Source organism: Limulus polyphemus, unplaced genomic scaffold (genome assembly GCF_000517525.1).
Source record: "Limulus polyphemus unplaced genomic scaffold, Limulus_polyphemus-2.1.2 Scaffold1075, whole genome shotgun sequence".
NCBI lineage: Eukaryota > Metazoa > Arthropoda > Merostomata > Xiphosura > Limulidae > Limulus > Limulus polyphemus.
The window spans coordinates 133169-152525 of NW_013666685.1; the positions used below are offsets into that span (position 1 = coordinate 133169).

The following is a 19357-nucleotide window of genomic DNA, read 5'->3' on the forward strand; positions in this document are numbered from 1 at the left end:
TGCAGTTCTCGTTGATCACACGCCGATATTTTTGCTACCGGTGACATTAGGTAATGTTTTCGTAAAAGTACTAATGTCCGATATGAATCCACTGAACTTAACTGGTTTGTAACGTTCGAAATTTATAAATGTTCCTGGTCAAATATCTTAAGTGTTCCGATTAATAAGCGTTATAACAATCACAGTCATAGCTTCCGAAGTTTATAGCACACCAACTATAGCAAACCAATAATATATACCGTTTTTTGGCGCTTCGCGTTGGTTATATTTATAAGCGTGTGGAGAGTTTCTAAAAAATTCAGATTACGAATCTTCATCAAAATGAACTAAAATGAAATTCGAATTTTAGTGTTGTCACACTACATATTCTTACCACACTATTAGTCTTAGGATATTCACTTTAGCTACATTTTGTAATCAGGTTCGGAAATAATACCGTTACACAAGTTCCAGATTTCTAATATATATATAATGTGGGCTATGAAGGCCAAGTGGAAGTATTTTGTTATGAGAAATGTTCAGCTGGTGTGTTTGAAATGAGGATCAAAATGTCTATAAAAATATTAATGACGTTTCTCCACGCAAGCTTCCACACCTGAAATTAGCATGACAGTTCGTGCTTAAAATTGATAATATATTAAAGTTTTATTGTAACAAATTTAAATACTTAAACGTGATAATACACAGTTTATATTACAATTACACCAAAGCTAGTTATTTGAAATACCATTACATCACAAAGTCTTCTGAGGTAGCTGCGTTCGGAAGAGAGAGACAGTGAACAATGACTCTAGATAGTTACTAATTCAAACAAGGATCATTTTCTGATGTTTCGATAACACAGCCTCTGATCGTAGCAGTTTATCACATGTTATCCACTTCAAATTTAACTGTTCCTTCACCTAGCTCTTCTAATCGAGGTGAATCTTGGAAATACGTTGAGGTAGGTTCTAATGAAAGCCACACCCTACTCCAGCCTGCTGACGCCTGGCCACGCCCTGTAGTGATACCGTCACCCTTCTCTTAGTAACTATTGGAAAAGACACTTTCCTAACAAACGAACAATGGGAACAGTTTAGTAACCTGGCTTTTACTTCTTGTTACCGATATCAAGCAGAACTCACGCATTCTTCAGATACATTGATTTGTCTATACACTCTCTTGAATAAAAGTTTGTTGGAATTACTTGCTTTGTGATGCCTGTTTCACATCGACAGCTAATGTTTTTCAAAACTTGGACCTCAGTACCACACTTCTTCTCTATAACATGAACATTTTTATTGGATCCAACTACTTGGAACTTCTTTTTAGCTGTAGTAAATAATCGCTACAGTTTTACTTTCAAATACTTATAAGTTGTCACAATCACGATGCCGCTGTCGCTGGGTATTGTACCAGTTCATTTACGTGACCTATTATTTGGAGTCGCAGAACACCTGTATGTTATACGTAATATCCCGACACGCTTCTACAGTCACAAAACATTTATTTATAATACAGTATTTCTAAACACGTTTATTTGGAATCACAGGACAGCTATATATATAATAAAGTATTCCTAAACACGTCTATCTGGAATTACAAAACAACTGTGTTTAATATAGTATTCATAAGCACGTTTATTTCGAGTTACAGAACAACTATGTATAATATTACTAAACATGTTAATATGTTTCTACAGAACAACTACGTATAATTTGTAGTATTCCTAATCACATTTATCTGGAGTCACAGAAAAATCACGTATAGTATAGTATTTCTAAATACGTGACCACACGCCATCTTTTGTTTAGACATAAATTTTAGTTTTACAAAAGCATTTGAAGATACCCGATTATTTTACCCATTACCCTAGAAACGCGAAATGTGTAAAATTAGAACTCACATTTCAAAAAGTATTTTATTCTTAATTCGAATTAAATTTGAAGTTTCTAATACTTGTTGTATATTCATGTCCTCAAATGAATACAGCAGCATATGGGCGAAAAACAAAAAAAAGGCGGACTACAGAAACATAATGACAAAAACCAAATAATCAGAATACAGGAGCACAAGGGCGAAGAACCGAAGAGTCAGATATATAGAAGCGTACTGTTATCTTCTACGATGTTTTTTTTTTACCATATAAAATCAATTTAGCAAAGGATTTCTTCCAAATACAGTTCAATCTGAAATAAACAAAAATATCGATTTCTAGGATTACACCATTTTTACAGATTAAAAATGCGTATTACACCAGAAAGTTTAATAGTTTCAGCCATTGTTAATTCTGAAAGAGTAATTTGTTGAATGGAAAAGTAAAACTATATGTGTGGCATTAGCAAAACAGAACGGAATAATAACTGGGGTATTATCAAAACATAACGGAAAATTAACTGTGTAGCATTAGTAAAACAGAATGGAAAACTAACTGCTTGGCATTAGCAAATTAGAATGGAAAACTAACTGCTTGGCATTAGCAAATTAGAATGGAAAACTAACTGCTTGGCATTAGCAAATTAGAATGGAAAACTAATTGCATGGCATTAGCAAATTAGAATGGAAAACTAGCTGCTTAACATTAGTAAAACAGAATGGAAAACTAACTGCTTAACATTAGTAAAACAGAATGGAAAACTAACTGCTTAACATTAGCAAATTAGAATGGAAACTAATTGCATGGCATTAGCAAATTAGAATGGAAAACTAGCTGCTTAACATTAGTAAAACAGAATGGAAAACTAACTGCTTAACATTAGTAAAACAGAATGGAAAACTAACTGCTTAACATTAGCAAATTAGAATGGAAAACTAGCTTTTTACCATTAGGAAAATGAAGAACTTGGGAATAACTTATTCGTTTTGGATATTTGAACTTATTGTATCTAAGTAAAGCTATCTTCCTTCTTTAAGTGTGCGTGTAATTTTGTCATATACTAGTGACCTTTCTAGTTGCCTAACGTGGATTACAACTCTTAGAAACAATTGCTTTTTCCTAATTACAGTAATGTTTCAACTTTATATGGTATATAACTTTTAGTCTATGTTGGCGAAGCGTGATCTATCGATCGGTGTTTTTGGGGATGTTACAATGACAATTATAATACTTTTTCAAAGTTCTTTATTTACTGCCCATATCTGATTTTCAAGTACGAAATATCTCATAGAATTTCAAATACGCACCGTGTGCGTCATACGCTGCTGTCGACGAGGCTTTTTGCTCATTAGAACTCATGTACAACTGTTACAAACATCAGTCAAAACACAAAACACCGATCTAATAATTCAACTTCTTATCAACAAATTAAACTCCTTAATGATTTCTTTAATCCAGTTATGTTGGTAATTTTCAGAATTCTCAACCATTTTGTGAATTTGGCTAATAATAAATTTTGTCTAGCTCCTTTAATGTTTATTAATTTATTTTTATGTAACATATGTCGCGGGACTGATAAAGAGATGTTTGAACGTTTGACATACATTTATACTTGGAAATAGTTCACTTCGAAAAAGAAATATATGTATACATACAGTGAGTGACAGGGTATTACAATACGGAATAAAGTAACCCAAAACACGATCCTAAGACATGCTGTAATTGTAAATAAATAAATATATATATACATATACCCCTCTAACTGTTATATCTAAAACTATGATGTGTACAAACTTATAAAATTAAATAAATGTTTCTTCATTTTTGTTGTTATTCTATGCTTACAAAATAATTGGTATGATTATTAGATACAATTTTTATTTATTATTTAGCTGAAAACAGTGGTTTTTTTTGTTTTTGTTTTTTTTTGTCTAAGAAGTGAAAACTGAAACCGACTGGATTCAATTCACGATTACTATCCAACTAGCACTAATGAAATGATGAATGGATTGTATGTGGTGGGGATAGTTGTGACTAATGGAAACACACCTTTTTGAAGGCAGCTTGAATTAAAGATGACACAACTAATAATTCCATCCAGAGTTTCCGCTAATATGATAAGAACAATCTAAGACAAGATAACACAATTTGTGAAACTAATTTTATTTCGGCGAAATTAGCAGGATAATGGTAAACGTTACGTAAGATCACCATAACTCCCAGAAGGGAACATTTGAAAAATATACAGAAAAGAGATGACTTGGATAACACTGTTACTAGAGTAACACCCGGAAAAGATTTTGCAGACTAGAATAACACTTGATGGAGATTAGTAGGAAACACCTGGAAGGGATAACTAGGATAACATCAAGAAGACATGAAAATGGTAACAAGTAGAAGAAATGATAACATAAACTCAGGAAGAAATATCCAGAACAGCACTTGTAATGGATGGGTACAATATCACAACCCCGAGAAGATGATGAGATAGTATCAAGAAAAAGTGTCTTTAGACAAGTTGTTATTGAGCTTTCATATTGTGCAGAAGACCATGAACTCTATTTTTTATATTTAAGAACATGAATTATCTATAAACTTTACAAAAATAAACGAATAACATAATGAACCAAATAATCTCACATAAAAGTGAAATGCAAGAAGACATATATAACTCATAAAATTAAGCTCTGTGATAACGTGATGTTATGTTATTGTGTAGTTATCTTTGACCTTCTCTTCTTATGGAACTAACAGGATCAGTTAAGTCCATCCTTCAGAAAATGTTTACAAGTTACATTGGTTATAACCAATCTTCAGCTGAAGTTCATATGACTCAAGATCACCGAACTTTACGTAAAGTAATTCAGTGGTGAATATCTGTAGGTAGTTAACTGATTTATCAATGTACTTAATTATATAGCACTTCCGAGAAGTAAACACAAACGTTAACAACACTTGAAAGTGTTAAACAGGTAGTGCTTGCTGTTGATACAAGCATCAACTAAGCAAAACAATATCTTGAGAAATTGGTATAGATCCAGACAAATGCATACAAGTGTGAAAAGCAGATAACTATTTGTATGTACCTGTTTCTAGAGTCATCTTAAGAAAAGTCGGTATTGGTCATTGGTTCTTTCTAAGCTAGAGTCACTTTAGGAAAAGTCAGTATTGGTCATTAGTTCTTTCTAAGTTAGAGTCACTTTAGAAAAAGTCAGTATTGGTCTTTGGTTCTTTCTAAGTTAGAGTCACTTTAGGAAAAGTCAGTATTGGTCATTGGTTCTTTCTAAGTTAGAGTCACTTTAGAAAAAGTCGGTATTGGTCATTGGATCTTTCTAAGTTAGAGTCACTTTAGGAAAAGTCAGTAATGGTCATTGGTTCTTTCTAAGTTAGAGTCACTTTAGAAAACGTCGATATTGGTCATTGATTATTTCTAAGTTGGTTAAACAAGATATCTGGTGAGGATAGCTCTTATAATGATTAAAATTATTTCGATTTAGTTAATTACGGTTTTAAAACATAGTTTTATAATAATGTATGTAATAACTACTTATATTTAATTCCTACAGCTTGGCGTACTCGCATTTTAAGCTACAAATCTAGGGTGTACAAAGTTGCATTAAACTTGGTTGTGCTGCTTTCATTTAGTTTGTTTTGAATTTGATGCAAAGCTGCTCGAGGGCACACAACCATGTTTTTTTTGGTTTTTTTAGTTTCCAAGGGACGAGCAGCAAGAAAATCTTAGATTCATAATATGAGAAGAGAATACCTTAGACCATCATGTATAACGAAACATAATATGAGAAGAAAATACCTTAGACCATCATGTATAACGAAACATAATATGAGAAGAAAATGCCTTACGCCATCATATATAACGAAACATAATATGAGAAGAAAATACCTTACACCATCATGTATAACGAAACATAATATGAGAAGAAAATACCTTACGCCATCATGTATAACGAAACATAATATGAGAAGAAAATACCTTACGCCATCATGTATAACGAAATATAATATGAGAAGAAAATACCTTACGCCATCATGTATAACGAAACATTGTCAACTCTGTTCTACACATTTTGGGTTAACATGTTTGACGTTGATCTCATAGAAACGGCAGAAAAGAGATATAATGGTGCTAGGAGTAAAGAAAAATCTGATGCTCTAACAACATTTCCTGGATAATCCGCTGTCAGACAGTAGGAAACATAAAACTCTGACGAAATTACCGTGGTCAAAGAAAGGGCTTTCGAAAAACGTCAGCTTGCTGAGGCAAGAAATTTAGCGTCTCATTTATCTGTTGTTAAACGATAGCTCAGGAAATATAATTTTAAAATATATATTAACGCACAATTTATAACTATTTATTAGCTATTTTCATGAGACCTGTACTAGCTTACAACTTTCATGCACACACACAAAAAATGCTACGTCAGCTTAGATGGTCTTTTATAATTATCAGATGTGCATCAATCTCAACAGCAACTTAATATACGGCTGTCATTGTTTTCTACAGATCCTTTAATTGGTTAAAGCTGATATAGTTGAATGTTATTAGGATCCAAATTCATATTCATTTTTAAACGGAAAATGATTAAAAAACAACAACTGTATTCCATGATGGTCTCGCTACGATATATAGTCTATTCTGCGTTAGCGTATTAAACTGTGTGTAATGTTAGATCACGTGAGAACCTAATTAAATGTCGGCAAACTCCTTTAGCTTCTGATTACTAGTGTAAATAACTAACACATTTATTATTTTTTTAATCATAATGTAAAATATCTAATTTCAATGTCCATCGACTCGGAATAAGATAGAGAAAAGAAATCGATTAAATGTCCTTCAAGAAGTAAATACGAAACCAGATTTTCAGTGCAATTTAAACACGTGTCGCCATCTATTGAGTATTATCATATAGCTCGTCAAAAAGGACTGGGTAAGTACTACCACCCCATCCCATAATATACCCTAATCTTACATTTCATAGCTAACTAAAATAAATAAATTTTGCAAAATCAAGCCTGACCAACAAAGAAGCAAGAAAGCGCAGTCGAGGTTGTCAAAAATCGGTAATTTCCTTTGTGAGCCAATCAAAATTAAGATCATCCATGAAATGAATTCGTGGCGTAGTAGAACTATTCTATCTGAATAAATGCATTTTGGCTTGTATGACTCCTCCTATTTCGAGAAATGAAGTGTGACGTGATGTGACACACACTGCTCTTATATATGTTAGATATTCCCACATATTTTTTGTTAATATAATTACAATATTAACAGCAGAACTCTTGGAAAACCAGTTTAAGAAGATACTCTGTATAGAACGAGAATGTTTGTTCGATGTAATTATGACTTCCGATATAGCCATTTGAAATTATGCTTCAATTAAATACATATATATCAAATTATAAATATATAGCATTAATTGGGTTTCACCTAATTTACTATTTGTTCATTTATTTCGTTGTATAGAACAACAAATGCAGAAGAATCTTCTATATATATTGTACAGCACAAAATTTATGTGCTAGAATGAACAACTCCTCAAACTAGAAGTTAACAAATCACACTGGTCTTTAATGGGTAAAAACATACTAAATATATCTAAGTTATCTCTTATTTATTTCAGGAATACAGTTATTTATATCCATTATATGTTATTCTTAAGCTCCAATGCATTTTGAACCTCAAATACCAAAATTTTGATTAAAATGTATTCTCGATTAACGCATTTCTAAACCTTTAATTTTTAGTAACACATCTACTGTTTCTCTAGTTCGAATGGGCTTCAGTCAATAAAAAGACAACCAAAAAAATTAACAGATTAACCTGAAACGAACCTGGGTGCAGATAAATCCCTTTGGTACTAATGGATATTAGTGTGTGTAAGATAAATTTACGATCTATCTCAAACATTAGCTGAGGTTCAGGGGATAATCTAAGCATGACGAGATAAGCACACCACTATAAGCATCATTGTATTTGTAGTTTTATGTTTTGTTTTTCTTCTTTAACGACTACGGCCCTAATAAATGAGATACGTTTTAAGAAACGTAGTAAAAGGAGCTTTCTAACGACCACTGCGTTACTTAGTATGGTTGGGGTCGTATATCAAGCTAAGAACTATTGTGATTGCTTGATATATATCTTTAACGTTCGTTTATACCGCTAGGGCTAATCGTGATTTCTCTACAGGCAGTTTTATCTCCTAGATCAGTGTTGAGATGCCTGCTGATGGTCGTCGTTAACATTTAAGCTATTTTATTCTTGTTATCAGGAAAAAGTAAGGAAAACCTGACAAAATTTGAGAACATCAAGAAACATCGCTATAAGGGAGTTTTAATGCTTTGTTCGTAATTTAGCTTACGAATGAAAAAAAAATCAAACTTATAAAACATTAAAACATATCTAATAATTATATTCACTATATTTCAATATTTTTGAACTAGCTCAGCCATAGAGACATTCCAAACAGTGGACTTAAGAACTTAACAATGTAACCGAAACACAAATATTTCCCAGTGTTAAAACAATGCTGCAACAGCGATCCACTTGGCCAAAACATTTCCATCCCAGACTTTTAAAATTTATACCATAACCCCCCCCCCCCCCCCAAAAAAGCAGATGCTATTAGTTGATAAGCTACATGAAGTCTATTGTTTGAAGATAACATAGAATTTATTGTTTGAAAAGACTCTCACTCTATTCAATCCAGATGTCCCGGGTTAAATGAAAGTTTAAGTGTGGAGTAAAGCATAAAGATTAGTAATTGTTTCAGCGAAGAGCGAACCCTGAATTCTAGTGTTATAAGCCCTTAGGCTGACTGATGAGCAACAAGCAAACTCAAGCATAAAGAATAATTAGCTTCAATAAGAATTTATAAGAAAGAACGTTGATTAGTTTCATTTATTCTATTAATCATTATCGAGAAGTATTTCTATTAAGTCCAAAAGAAATTTTAAATACGCGAAAGATACACATACTGGACGATTTTTTTTTATAATTTCAGTTTGGTTTTAAAAAATTTAATTCGATAATATATATCCCTGAAATCCACTCAAAATAAAAAAAATAGGCTGAAACTGTATAATAAAGAAGGTTTTCTATGTCGGAAACGAAATGAAACACTTTTTCGCGAATTTTTATCTAAACATTACTTATTTCTTGTAAATCTAATTTTATCTCACGGCGGCGCCACTGTAGAAAACCAAGAAAATCTTGCTTCGGTATTTCAGAATCAAGGTGTTCGTAGCGTTGCAAAAATATATACTGCACTAATAATGAATGACTGTCTCGATCAGACGGTGATACTTGAAAAAATTGTACAGCAATTCAATAAAATATATTATTGATCCAAACAATAAGTTAAAACATACATCTAAGCTGAATAATTTACCGGAAGAAAGTTTCAAGCTAAATTGTTATTTATTTATTTACGGATAAACAAGTAAGTATGCTTAAAACTTCCTATTTTTTCTTTTTAACACTAGATGTCACTAGCAATCGATGTGTTCGAAGGAAAACGAAGTTTGATTATAAACAAGATTACGACACTAATGATATACAACATTTCTGAAATGGCTTGACACCTGTCCAGTTAACTGTAGGCCTGTTCTGTACAGAAGATACTGAAGATGGAATCTGATAGAATTCCTAAACGTTTATCCATGTCCCCTTTTTGTCAATAAACAATGTATATCATAAGTGTCGTAATCTCAGATATAACTAGGCTTACGTAATATCATCAACAACATCTAAGTTTTGTTTTTGGCATGTTATGATAAGAGAATTGTTATACCCTTAAGAGAAGCTTAATAAATTGTATGCGAGTTTAATAATTTAAGAACGTTCTCGTTAAGGGTAAGCTCCGTTATTTTAGTTGTAAATATATCTTTTTCCTTGTGCGAAGTGGTAGACTAGACACCTCGTTAGGTGACAATCTACTGTAACATAAGATCTTGTACGCTGTAAAACTGAAGCATACTTGGTGTATTTTATACTCTTGTGAATTTAATATCTCATGTGTTAAAAAAGCAATGGTCAGGATCGAGAATGAATTAAATCGTGAGACTCTAGTGCGTTTTAATTTACAACCAATCTCAGATCGTCTTCTTTCTGGAATTGTCTGAATTTTAGCTTATTTTTTAATCATATTATTTTTGTGTTTTTTAATAATTTCTTCACTTGCTTGACTAGCGATGTGTCAATGTCACCATGAGGGTCAAATTCTTTGAGCAACTTGTTATAATAAACATTATTGGACTTTTAATTTTTTAATATGGGGTCTCCTGCTGTTTTTTTAGTTCGTAATGTACTTTGGTCAATAAATATATATATATATATATAATTTAAAAGATTAGCCTGAAATAAACCTGGGTGCAGATAAATCCGTTTGGTATTAATGGAGGTTAGTGTGTGTAAAATAAATTTGCGATCTCTCTCAAATATTGTTATTCAATAATAAAGAGGTTTGTTTGTTTGTTGTTAAGCGCTAAGCTACATAATGGGCTATCTGTAGTGTGCCTACGGTATCAAAACCCGGTTTTTAGCGTTATAAGCTTCCAGACTAACCACTGTGCCACCGGGGGAGGAAATAATGAGGAAATGACGTATTTCATTTACTGCAAAATTACTATTTTTTTTTTGTCTTTGAGTGATATAACTTGGATAAACAATGTAATTTTTGTATCCTTAATATGCCTATTTGAATTAACCAAAAAAGCCTTTGTCATTGGGTGTGGACCAATGACCGTAGTAATACATAACAATTAAATCAATCAATGTATTCCACATCATTCATTAAGCTGTTTAATTTGACCAAGTATATTCTACCGACAGTGTAGTCCATGATCTAATCTATACACAATAGAGATGAACAAGTCCTAGTTTTGAAATCATTAGCATGCCCAACACGTATGGAAGTGCAACTTAAGCTAATTTATTGATGTGTCTCTTTTGATCTTTCAAAGATCTACTGAAATAGCTATGACAGTAGTATAAAAATCCCATGATCAGATTCAGTGCAACGTATTATAGATTGTATAAGTGTGCGCTAACAAGCAGTGTACAACCTTTACTTCAGCTCCCCGAATTTTGACTGTATCTTTAGTTAGTCACATACTTCGTGGGTTCTGTAAATGCGAGTTGGATTTTAAGATGCACAAAACGATCAAATGATGTTTTGAATACCCTTATTTAAATCTACAAAAAACAATATGTAAAATAGAAATTATGAAGTTGACAATAAACATTCATATAGAATCTTATAGAATTAATAATAAACGAACCATAAATGAACCACACTACTTTGTTTATTTATCGTTGTTTGAGGTGGGCTTTCGGATTACAGCTTAGTCCATCTTCAGGTGAACAAGACATTTTAGCTTATTACTTTACGATTATAACAACACAAACACTACTTTGTTTATTTATCGTCGTTTGAGGTGGGCTTTCGGATTATAGCTTAGTCCATCTTCAGATGAACAAGACATTTTAGCTTATTACTTTACGATTATAACAACACAAAAATTACTTTGTTTATTTAACATCTTCCGAACGCAGCTACCTCTCAAGATTTTGCGATATTACTGGATTTGGAACAATTGATCTTCAGGTAAATGTAATATGAACTTACTATTATCTCATCTAGTTCTGTAAATGTGTTCAATAAAACTCTAACAAGTTATATGTTTTAATCAGAACTGTCGTACTAATTTCAGGTATGAACGTTTAAATGGAAAAACTCTACTGATGTTTTATAAACATTTCTATGCTCGTTTGAACAAAAATTGTATTTTAGATACACAAGTACCAGCTTATAACAAGATACTTGTACTTGACCTCTATAGCAGGCATTAACGTTAACAACACCTAAAAGTGTTACATTGGTACTACTTGCTGTTGGTGCAAGCATTAATTTATATGATAACAGTTTTTTGTTTTGTTTTTTGTTATAGATAGAGAAGAATGAAATTAATCTTTAGAATTTGTTTAGCGTATACGTATCCAGTGCTGAGAAAACCGGAAATACATATTTAATATAATGTATAATATATCATTTCACACAATTTGATGCTTTCTGTTATTCTGGAATTTGATGGCGTTGAGCTCTTATAGAAGTGCTTAAGATGTCTTCTCACGTATAACATCTTTGAATTACAATGCTCAAACTGGTCTGATCTCAGTATTGGTATAGCTGCTTGCTCATATTATTGTATTTTAATAAAATTTAGACTTTTAACATTATTATCAATCTGTTACAAATCTAGAATTATTTTATGCGAATAGAGAAGGCATTTGACTTCTCAAAGCAGGACCAGCAGTTCAGATAATACTGATTCGAACGCAGTAAGATATTTCGATGATTTTTCTCTTAGGAAAATAAACAAATCGCCAAATCTCGCCTTTTTCATATTTGATTCTGCAATAAATTGTAATAGATAAGTAATAATATACCGAGAAAAGAGTAAATCATTAATAATTTTAATTTATTTGTGTTTTATAATATGGAGTCGCAAGTCGAATATACCCTGGTTGTTATAACTCATTTTTTAATCCAGACATGCACCAGATTTTCTATATCCTGAACTTTTAACTTTAAATATTTATTAACAATAGCTACTAAGTTATTTAAAATGATATTAATAAAATAACTTAGATTGTTCTTCGTTAACTATCACTTCATACTATGTAAGTTAGTTGGAAATACCTAAATGCCCCCACCTCCCTTTTCCGGTGGTTTATAAAGCTCAAAATGACGTTTCGAAACTCATGGTAGTCACAGCACATTATGTAGCTTTGTGTTCAATAACTATCTAAATAGATAACCTACACATTAAAACCCACTTTTCCCGTGATGGCAAAGCTAAAAAAGTAGTTTGCTGCTTTTATTCTGCTATCTTGGTACCATAAGTACAATTCTTCCATACAAACCTATTTACGACCAAATTTAAAACCAGCTTTTAGCATTTAAAAATGCGTAGCCAGTTCATCTAGGCGCTAATCAGAATTTGGTCAAGAAATGAAGAAGGTTTAATTTGTTTTGCTTTGTTTTAAATTTCACACAAAGCTACAGGAGGGCTATCTGCGCTAGCCGTCCCTAATTTAGTAGTGAAAGACTACAGGGAAGGCATCTAGTCATCACCACCCACCGCCAATTCTTGGGCTACTCCTTTACCAATGAATAGTGGGATTGCCCATCACTTTATAACGCCCACACGGCTGAAAGGGCGAGCAGATTTTATGGGAAGGGGATTTGAACCCGTGATCCGCAGATTGCGAGTCGAACACCACTAACCACCTGGCCATGCCAAGCCATAAAGGAGGTGTCATTACAGCAAGAAAAAAAATCTTTTTACGCACTTCTAAGCTTTTCAGAGACTATAGCGAATATAGCGAACAAACATGTAACTGAACGATATCTTCAGGTGATAACACGCATAATTTTCATATGGTATTTGTTACCTGTGATTCTGCAAGATAGATTGGTTTCAGATTCTCTAAAATTGATATCATGATGTTTGATTCTCGTATTATTTTTCAAGAGATAATATTGACAAGGTTGTTTTCTAGTATTGTTGTTACACTATATTACACTAGAAATTTCAGATATTTGAATTATATCTTTAAAATGAAAACATTAAATACACAGTATATGGCAATGAAGAAGAATTTAAATTATTTTAATAGTTTTTCTGTGTTCGTGATATTATACAACTTATGGGTATATACAAAAATATGTGTATATGATTCTTTTACTTTTGTATAGAGAGCAACGAATCCATGACTTGATACACAGAAACCTTTTGGATTTTTTTATCTCTATATTTTGATTCACCTATATAGCTAAAGTATGAAATCCTGTTGCCTTGCCATGCAATTGCAAAAGGAGGGACAAGTTGTAAAGAAAAAAAAACATACAAGTTAGGGGTTCACACGAATATCTGATTCTTCTGGTGTCGTATAAACAGACTTTGTAGTACATGTAATAATTCGATTCACAGAAACCTCTAGTCATTGTATGATACGCATAACTAAGTTTCATAAGTTTTGTCTAACTGGCTTATTGTGTACAGGATACAAAGAATAAACGAAGTAGGGATGGACTGGATGTTGTACACGCCCCCTTGTAAGGTTGTACACCATGTCTATTCCTACCTTGTTTCCTTACTTTTTGGAGCACCCATTCCTACATTTTCATTTGTTTAATTTTTTTTCCCACTTTTACAACTTCAGCTCTTCTATGACTGATTGTTCTCCACTCGCTCCACTCTTAATGTTTCTTCACTTAAAACTCTCAAAACTTCTCAATCTAGACTGAATTTCATCTCGTCTTTTCCTGTCTCACAGCCATTTAACAAAACCAAAAGAACCAAACTAGTGAATAAATTAAGCTTCATCTTAATAGATAAACTTGCCATTATTTCATATACTATTCAATTTTCTAAAGACAACTCCTGCTTTTCCCAATCTTGTCTTTACTTCCTTGTGTGTACCTCCATCAACACTCACTATACTACCAAGATATGTGAAAGTTTCCACATCCTCAGTTACCTCTCCATCTACAATTACCTAATGTAAGTCACTTGTCTTTAACTTCATTGTCTTTCTTACGAGTGTTAATAGCTAAACCAACATTCTGAGCTTCATGTGCCAGTGCTTCAGTCATTCTGGCCATTGTATTTGTGCAATGATATAACAAACATACATCATCAGTAAATTATAAGTCTTTCCTACTTTGTTCTTAAATATATTTAAAACATACAGTAGAAGTTATTTATATATATAACGAACTTGCTCTTTTGTGAGAAATGAATGAAACTGATAGAGTAACCTTAAACACAGTTTTAAATTGAATTATAAAAAAAATAATTAAACTTGGCATCATTTAAGCCAAACGAGTTATAGTTTTAGTTTATATTAAAAAAAGCCTGGTAAGTTGGACTGCTTATAACGCAAAAATGAAAGGGTTCTATACCTGCAGTGTGCATAGCACAGATAGTCCATTGTACAGCTGTGTGCTTAACAAAAAACAAACCAGTGAAACGAAAGAAAACAAAAAAGAATGGCCACCATTTGTTTGTAAAGTATTTCAATTACAAAAGATAACATATATCAAAGCATACTTGATAAAAAAACAACAGATGTTTCAAGTTATTATAATCACAAAATATTGTTGTTGTTTGAAGTTAAACACAAAGCTAAACAATGGGCTATCTGTGATCTGCCCATCACGGGTATCGAAACTTGGTTTCTAGCGTTGTAAGTCCGCAGACATACCGCTGTGCCACTGGGGAGCTCGCAAAATATAGCTGTGAATACGAAACTATATCGGCTTTTATGAGAAAAAAAAAGACATGAAAGTTTGAATTAATGTAATTGAATAATGTTTCACAAATAACATATCTTCGGTTATGAGATCTGTAAGCCACAAGAATTGTCTGTGGAGCTGTTACTGAAATATTTCTTTATGGTATTTTGAATCGGACGTAGTTAACTGGGTTTTAAGTTCTCATCGATAAACCTTCTTGTGATTAATAATGACTTATTAACCTAATATTTTTGGACCTAAATGACCAATTTTGTACATAATTACTCACTACGTAAACCTGAATTTACTAAAATTAGAAAATATTCACATGAAAAGTTTCCAAAATATCGTAGTGTCATCTTCTTTTGAAATTTGTATTTATTTATTTTTTTAACTATTTGCAAGATAATTCTGAAACACAAGAAATGAATTAGCCCATTTTAGAGGAAATCTGCCTTGGGGCGCCAATATTTACTGTTGCCTGCAACATATATATAAAGGGAAGGGTACTTATTATCAAAAGTTTACTATTAATCCGTTCATAAATAATAAGGTGCTTCAAATTTATCTGAGTAAATGTCCTAGAAGAGTTTGTTAGTTTAATCTGTGTCCACTAGGGGATCGTTTGTTCTTGTTTTGTTCGTTTTTGTTGTTAAGCACAAAGCTACACAACGGGCTATCTGTGCTGTGCCCATGACGTGTATCGAAACCCAGTTTTTTGTTGTTTTTTTGCGTTAAAAGCCATCAGAGTTACCATGAGCCACTAAGGGCGACCAGAGGAATCGAACCTTCTAGAAAGGTACATGGAAGTGGATAACATTTACTAAAGCTCACTAATATTCAAGTATCGTTAGAGGGTAACTCTGTGGCAACAATACTCACAGAGACTTATATAGTGTTTAGATCTAAATCTGTTTGTTTCCTTTGAAGTACAAGTTACTTTTTTTGCATTTGCTAAAACAAGATATGATGCACTTGGTAGTTGACAGGTGGCGGCACAGACACAAACTTTAGTATTTGTTACAGTGCTAATACTCTGGTTGTTGTTAAGCGCAAAGCTACATAATGGGCTATCTGTGCTTTGCCCAACAAGAATATAAGTTAGGATCTTATTGTTTTTTGTTGTTGTTTTTCTCTTGCATTAGTCACAGCAAGTCATATGCATTCCAGTGTTTGAAAGAATCGAAAACTTTTTCAATTCCTTTTATCATATAATTTATGCATGATACTGTAAAACAACGTAAATGAAACAACTGCTACAATATATTAGTATTAATAACGTTTTATTTCAAAACTCTGTAGAACTGAATCTATAAGTCTTATGAGTAAAGGGTTATCTGGTCGTTAACAGTGTGGGTGCCCAACTGATCAATCAACGTGTCCTGTTCACCTTAGATTTTAATTTTATTGTGAATTGTTTCATAACATTGTGTACTTCTAGTTAAATCATTTAATGGTGCGCTGAAGAAATATTTTATGGTCTAATGAAATATATTCTTTCCAACGGTTATTTTTACGGTGTTATTATTTATTTATTTTTTTAGTTTAATTATCTGCGCTTGTTGCTCCTCTGGCGAAGGAGAGTCTATCATTCAAAATTGATCTAATCCAGAATATCTTTTGCTATTTTATGAACATAATTTTTTATCGTCTTTCTTTCTATACAACGAATTTAACCTTTTTTGTATTTTCAGATTTCATCACGCTGTTCTTTATTAGTAGCGCTTTTATAGCAGCAGAAGTTACTGTGTTAGAGTTACGCAAGTTAACTCAACTATTCAGACTCAAAACTTCTTCTACTCAAAGATCAAATCAACTATTTACTAAACTCTATGGTCGTGTGCCAGTATGCTTGAGTTCCAAACTCCAGGTCGTGTACCAGTATTCTCGAGTTACAAGCTCCATGTTTGTGTACCAGTATGCTTGAGTTCCAAACAAGAATCTATAGGATCGGCAGCCATGAAACAAGAAAAGGTCGAATCAACGAACACCTAAACTTCAAAAGTGTCTTTTTCACATATGAAGCAAAACACACTCAAAACTGTAACGACAGCCCACCGATCAATCAATGCTTCAAGATATTTCTCAGAGCACATACTAAGAGAAATCTACGTAATCTTGAAAATATCACGATAAAACTAAGAAGACCAAATATCAACAAGGGGGAACAAGCGCTTCCGCTTGTGCCGAAACTATAAATGAACATTTTCATTATCTTTATCCTACTCTTTTCACAAGAGTTTGTTGAAATCGCTATTTCATTATGGCTTAATGTAAACCAAGACTTGTCAAGGCTGTTCATTTCCATTCAAGTAACTATTGGATTATTTTCAACATTGTTTATATTCTAATGTGTTATGAAAAGTTTCATTATAAGCATGTGTTATTGTTATAAATCTCAAGCATTTACCTTTATATTGTTATGACTGTTTTTAGAATGTTTCTGTTTACATTCACAAGTGAGCTTCACAGAATATTAAATAACACAGGATGTTTACATTATGATTGAGCCAGAGTGTTGATATCGTTACTGCTCGTTTTTTACCTATGTAGATACCGTTGTTCTCTACATATTGTTTGTTTTTACAAATTTATGTCGCGTTCACATATCTTAAACAATTACATTTGTTTATTTGTCTTTCTTCATGTTATTCTCAGATCAAAACGGCTAGTTTCCACACCAGTTAATATACTTTATGCTACATATGTAAAGTGTATATTTTTGTAGATGGTTACATTCCCATTGTGTTTTGTGTGTTTCTGATTTGTAACATAATCTAATACCTATTGGGTTTTTTTTATTTACTGTTAAGCTTTTAACTCTCTCTCATCTCTTTTAATTTATGCCTAACGGAAAACGCGAGATCTGAAATTCGTTAATACATTTCCTTAAAACAGTCGCCACTCTTTATGTACTCACATATCACAGTTCAGACTTTACTGATATCATAGTTAACCGTTATGGTCGTCCCACGTTATTTACTTTCCTCAATTTGAACATATCTATTTCACGGCCCAACTAAGAAAACTCAATAATAATTTCATGAAGCAAACTTAAAAACACAAAACACTACCTAGTTTTCTACAGTTCAACAACCAGCGGAACGGTACTCAAAAATATTAGAAGGGCACTCAATAGACCGCATACCTCCGGCACGCAGCGTTGATCATATTCGGCCCTCACAAAATACAAAAATGTGTCCGTATGACCCTCTTTATCAACGGACACGAACCATTTTTGGCAGAACAATGGGGGATAATATTCTACATATGTCCACCTAGTTTCATCAAAATCCGATCATTTTTGACTGAGTTATAGAGCAAAAATGGTATGAAAAATCGATCTCCATGTTAATAGATAGAGATTTTTTTTATTTTTGTGACCTTGACCTTTGACCCTCCAAAAAGTATTCACTTCTAAGTTGGATCATAGAACAAATGTATATCAACTTTCGTCCAAATCCATTCAGTCGTTTTCGAGAAATCATCCTGACAAACACACACAGGGGTGAAAACATAACCTCCGCCACAAAATCTTGGAACTCGAGATCACAACCAAGGAAATATTAAGTGTTACACTAGCGAATAAAATCTCGTAAAACAAGCAGACTTTAAACATGCAAGTTATTAAAACAATATAGCGTATATCTAATAATCCTCATTGTGAAAAACCAGTTTCAATGATTTAACTGGTATTAGATTCAGACAGTTATGCAAACTTCACATTCTAAAAAACAAGCAAGACTATCTAACACTTTCTCCGAACAACCTGGTACTGTCATTCATAATCCAAACTTGAAAATGTATTCATACTGATTTATACTTGGAAACATGCACCAAAACAGTTATTGGAAAAAACCGGCAAATATAGCATAATCTCGAGAAATGGAACATCAAAAGTGATTTAATAAGTAAACGTATATTTTCATATTAACACGTTTTTGTTCAAGCACTGATAAAGCGCAATGACGAAAACGTAGGATGAAATAATAATATATGTTGTTGTTTTTCAATTATCTGAAGAGTAAAAGTCGTTTTATTTTCTAACTTTATTGACGAAAAGATACTAATATCTAATATCAATAATCCAAATAGCAATGAAATGCCCCCCAGTGGCACAGCGGTATGTCTGCGGACTTACAACGCTAGAATCCGGGTTTCGATACCCGTGGTGGGCAGAGCA

At 32.6% G+C, this 19357-nt stretch overlaps 1 long non-coding RNA gene across 1 annotated transcript in view; it reads right to left on the minus strand.

Moving 5' to 3' along the window:
- The window catches only part of LOC111086413, a 65382-nt gene extending 47478 nt beyond the window's left edge, over window positions 1-17904 (minus strand). The window contains exon 1 of the long non-coding RNA XR_002611128.1: window positions 16999-17904. This is a non-coding gene — a long non-coding RNA (uncharacterized LOC111086413). The remainder of the gene's footprint in view (window positions 1-16998) is intronic.
- Window positions 17905-19357: the final 1453 nt, after the last annotated feature.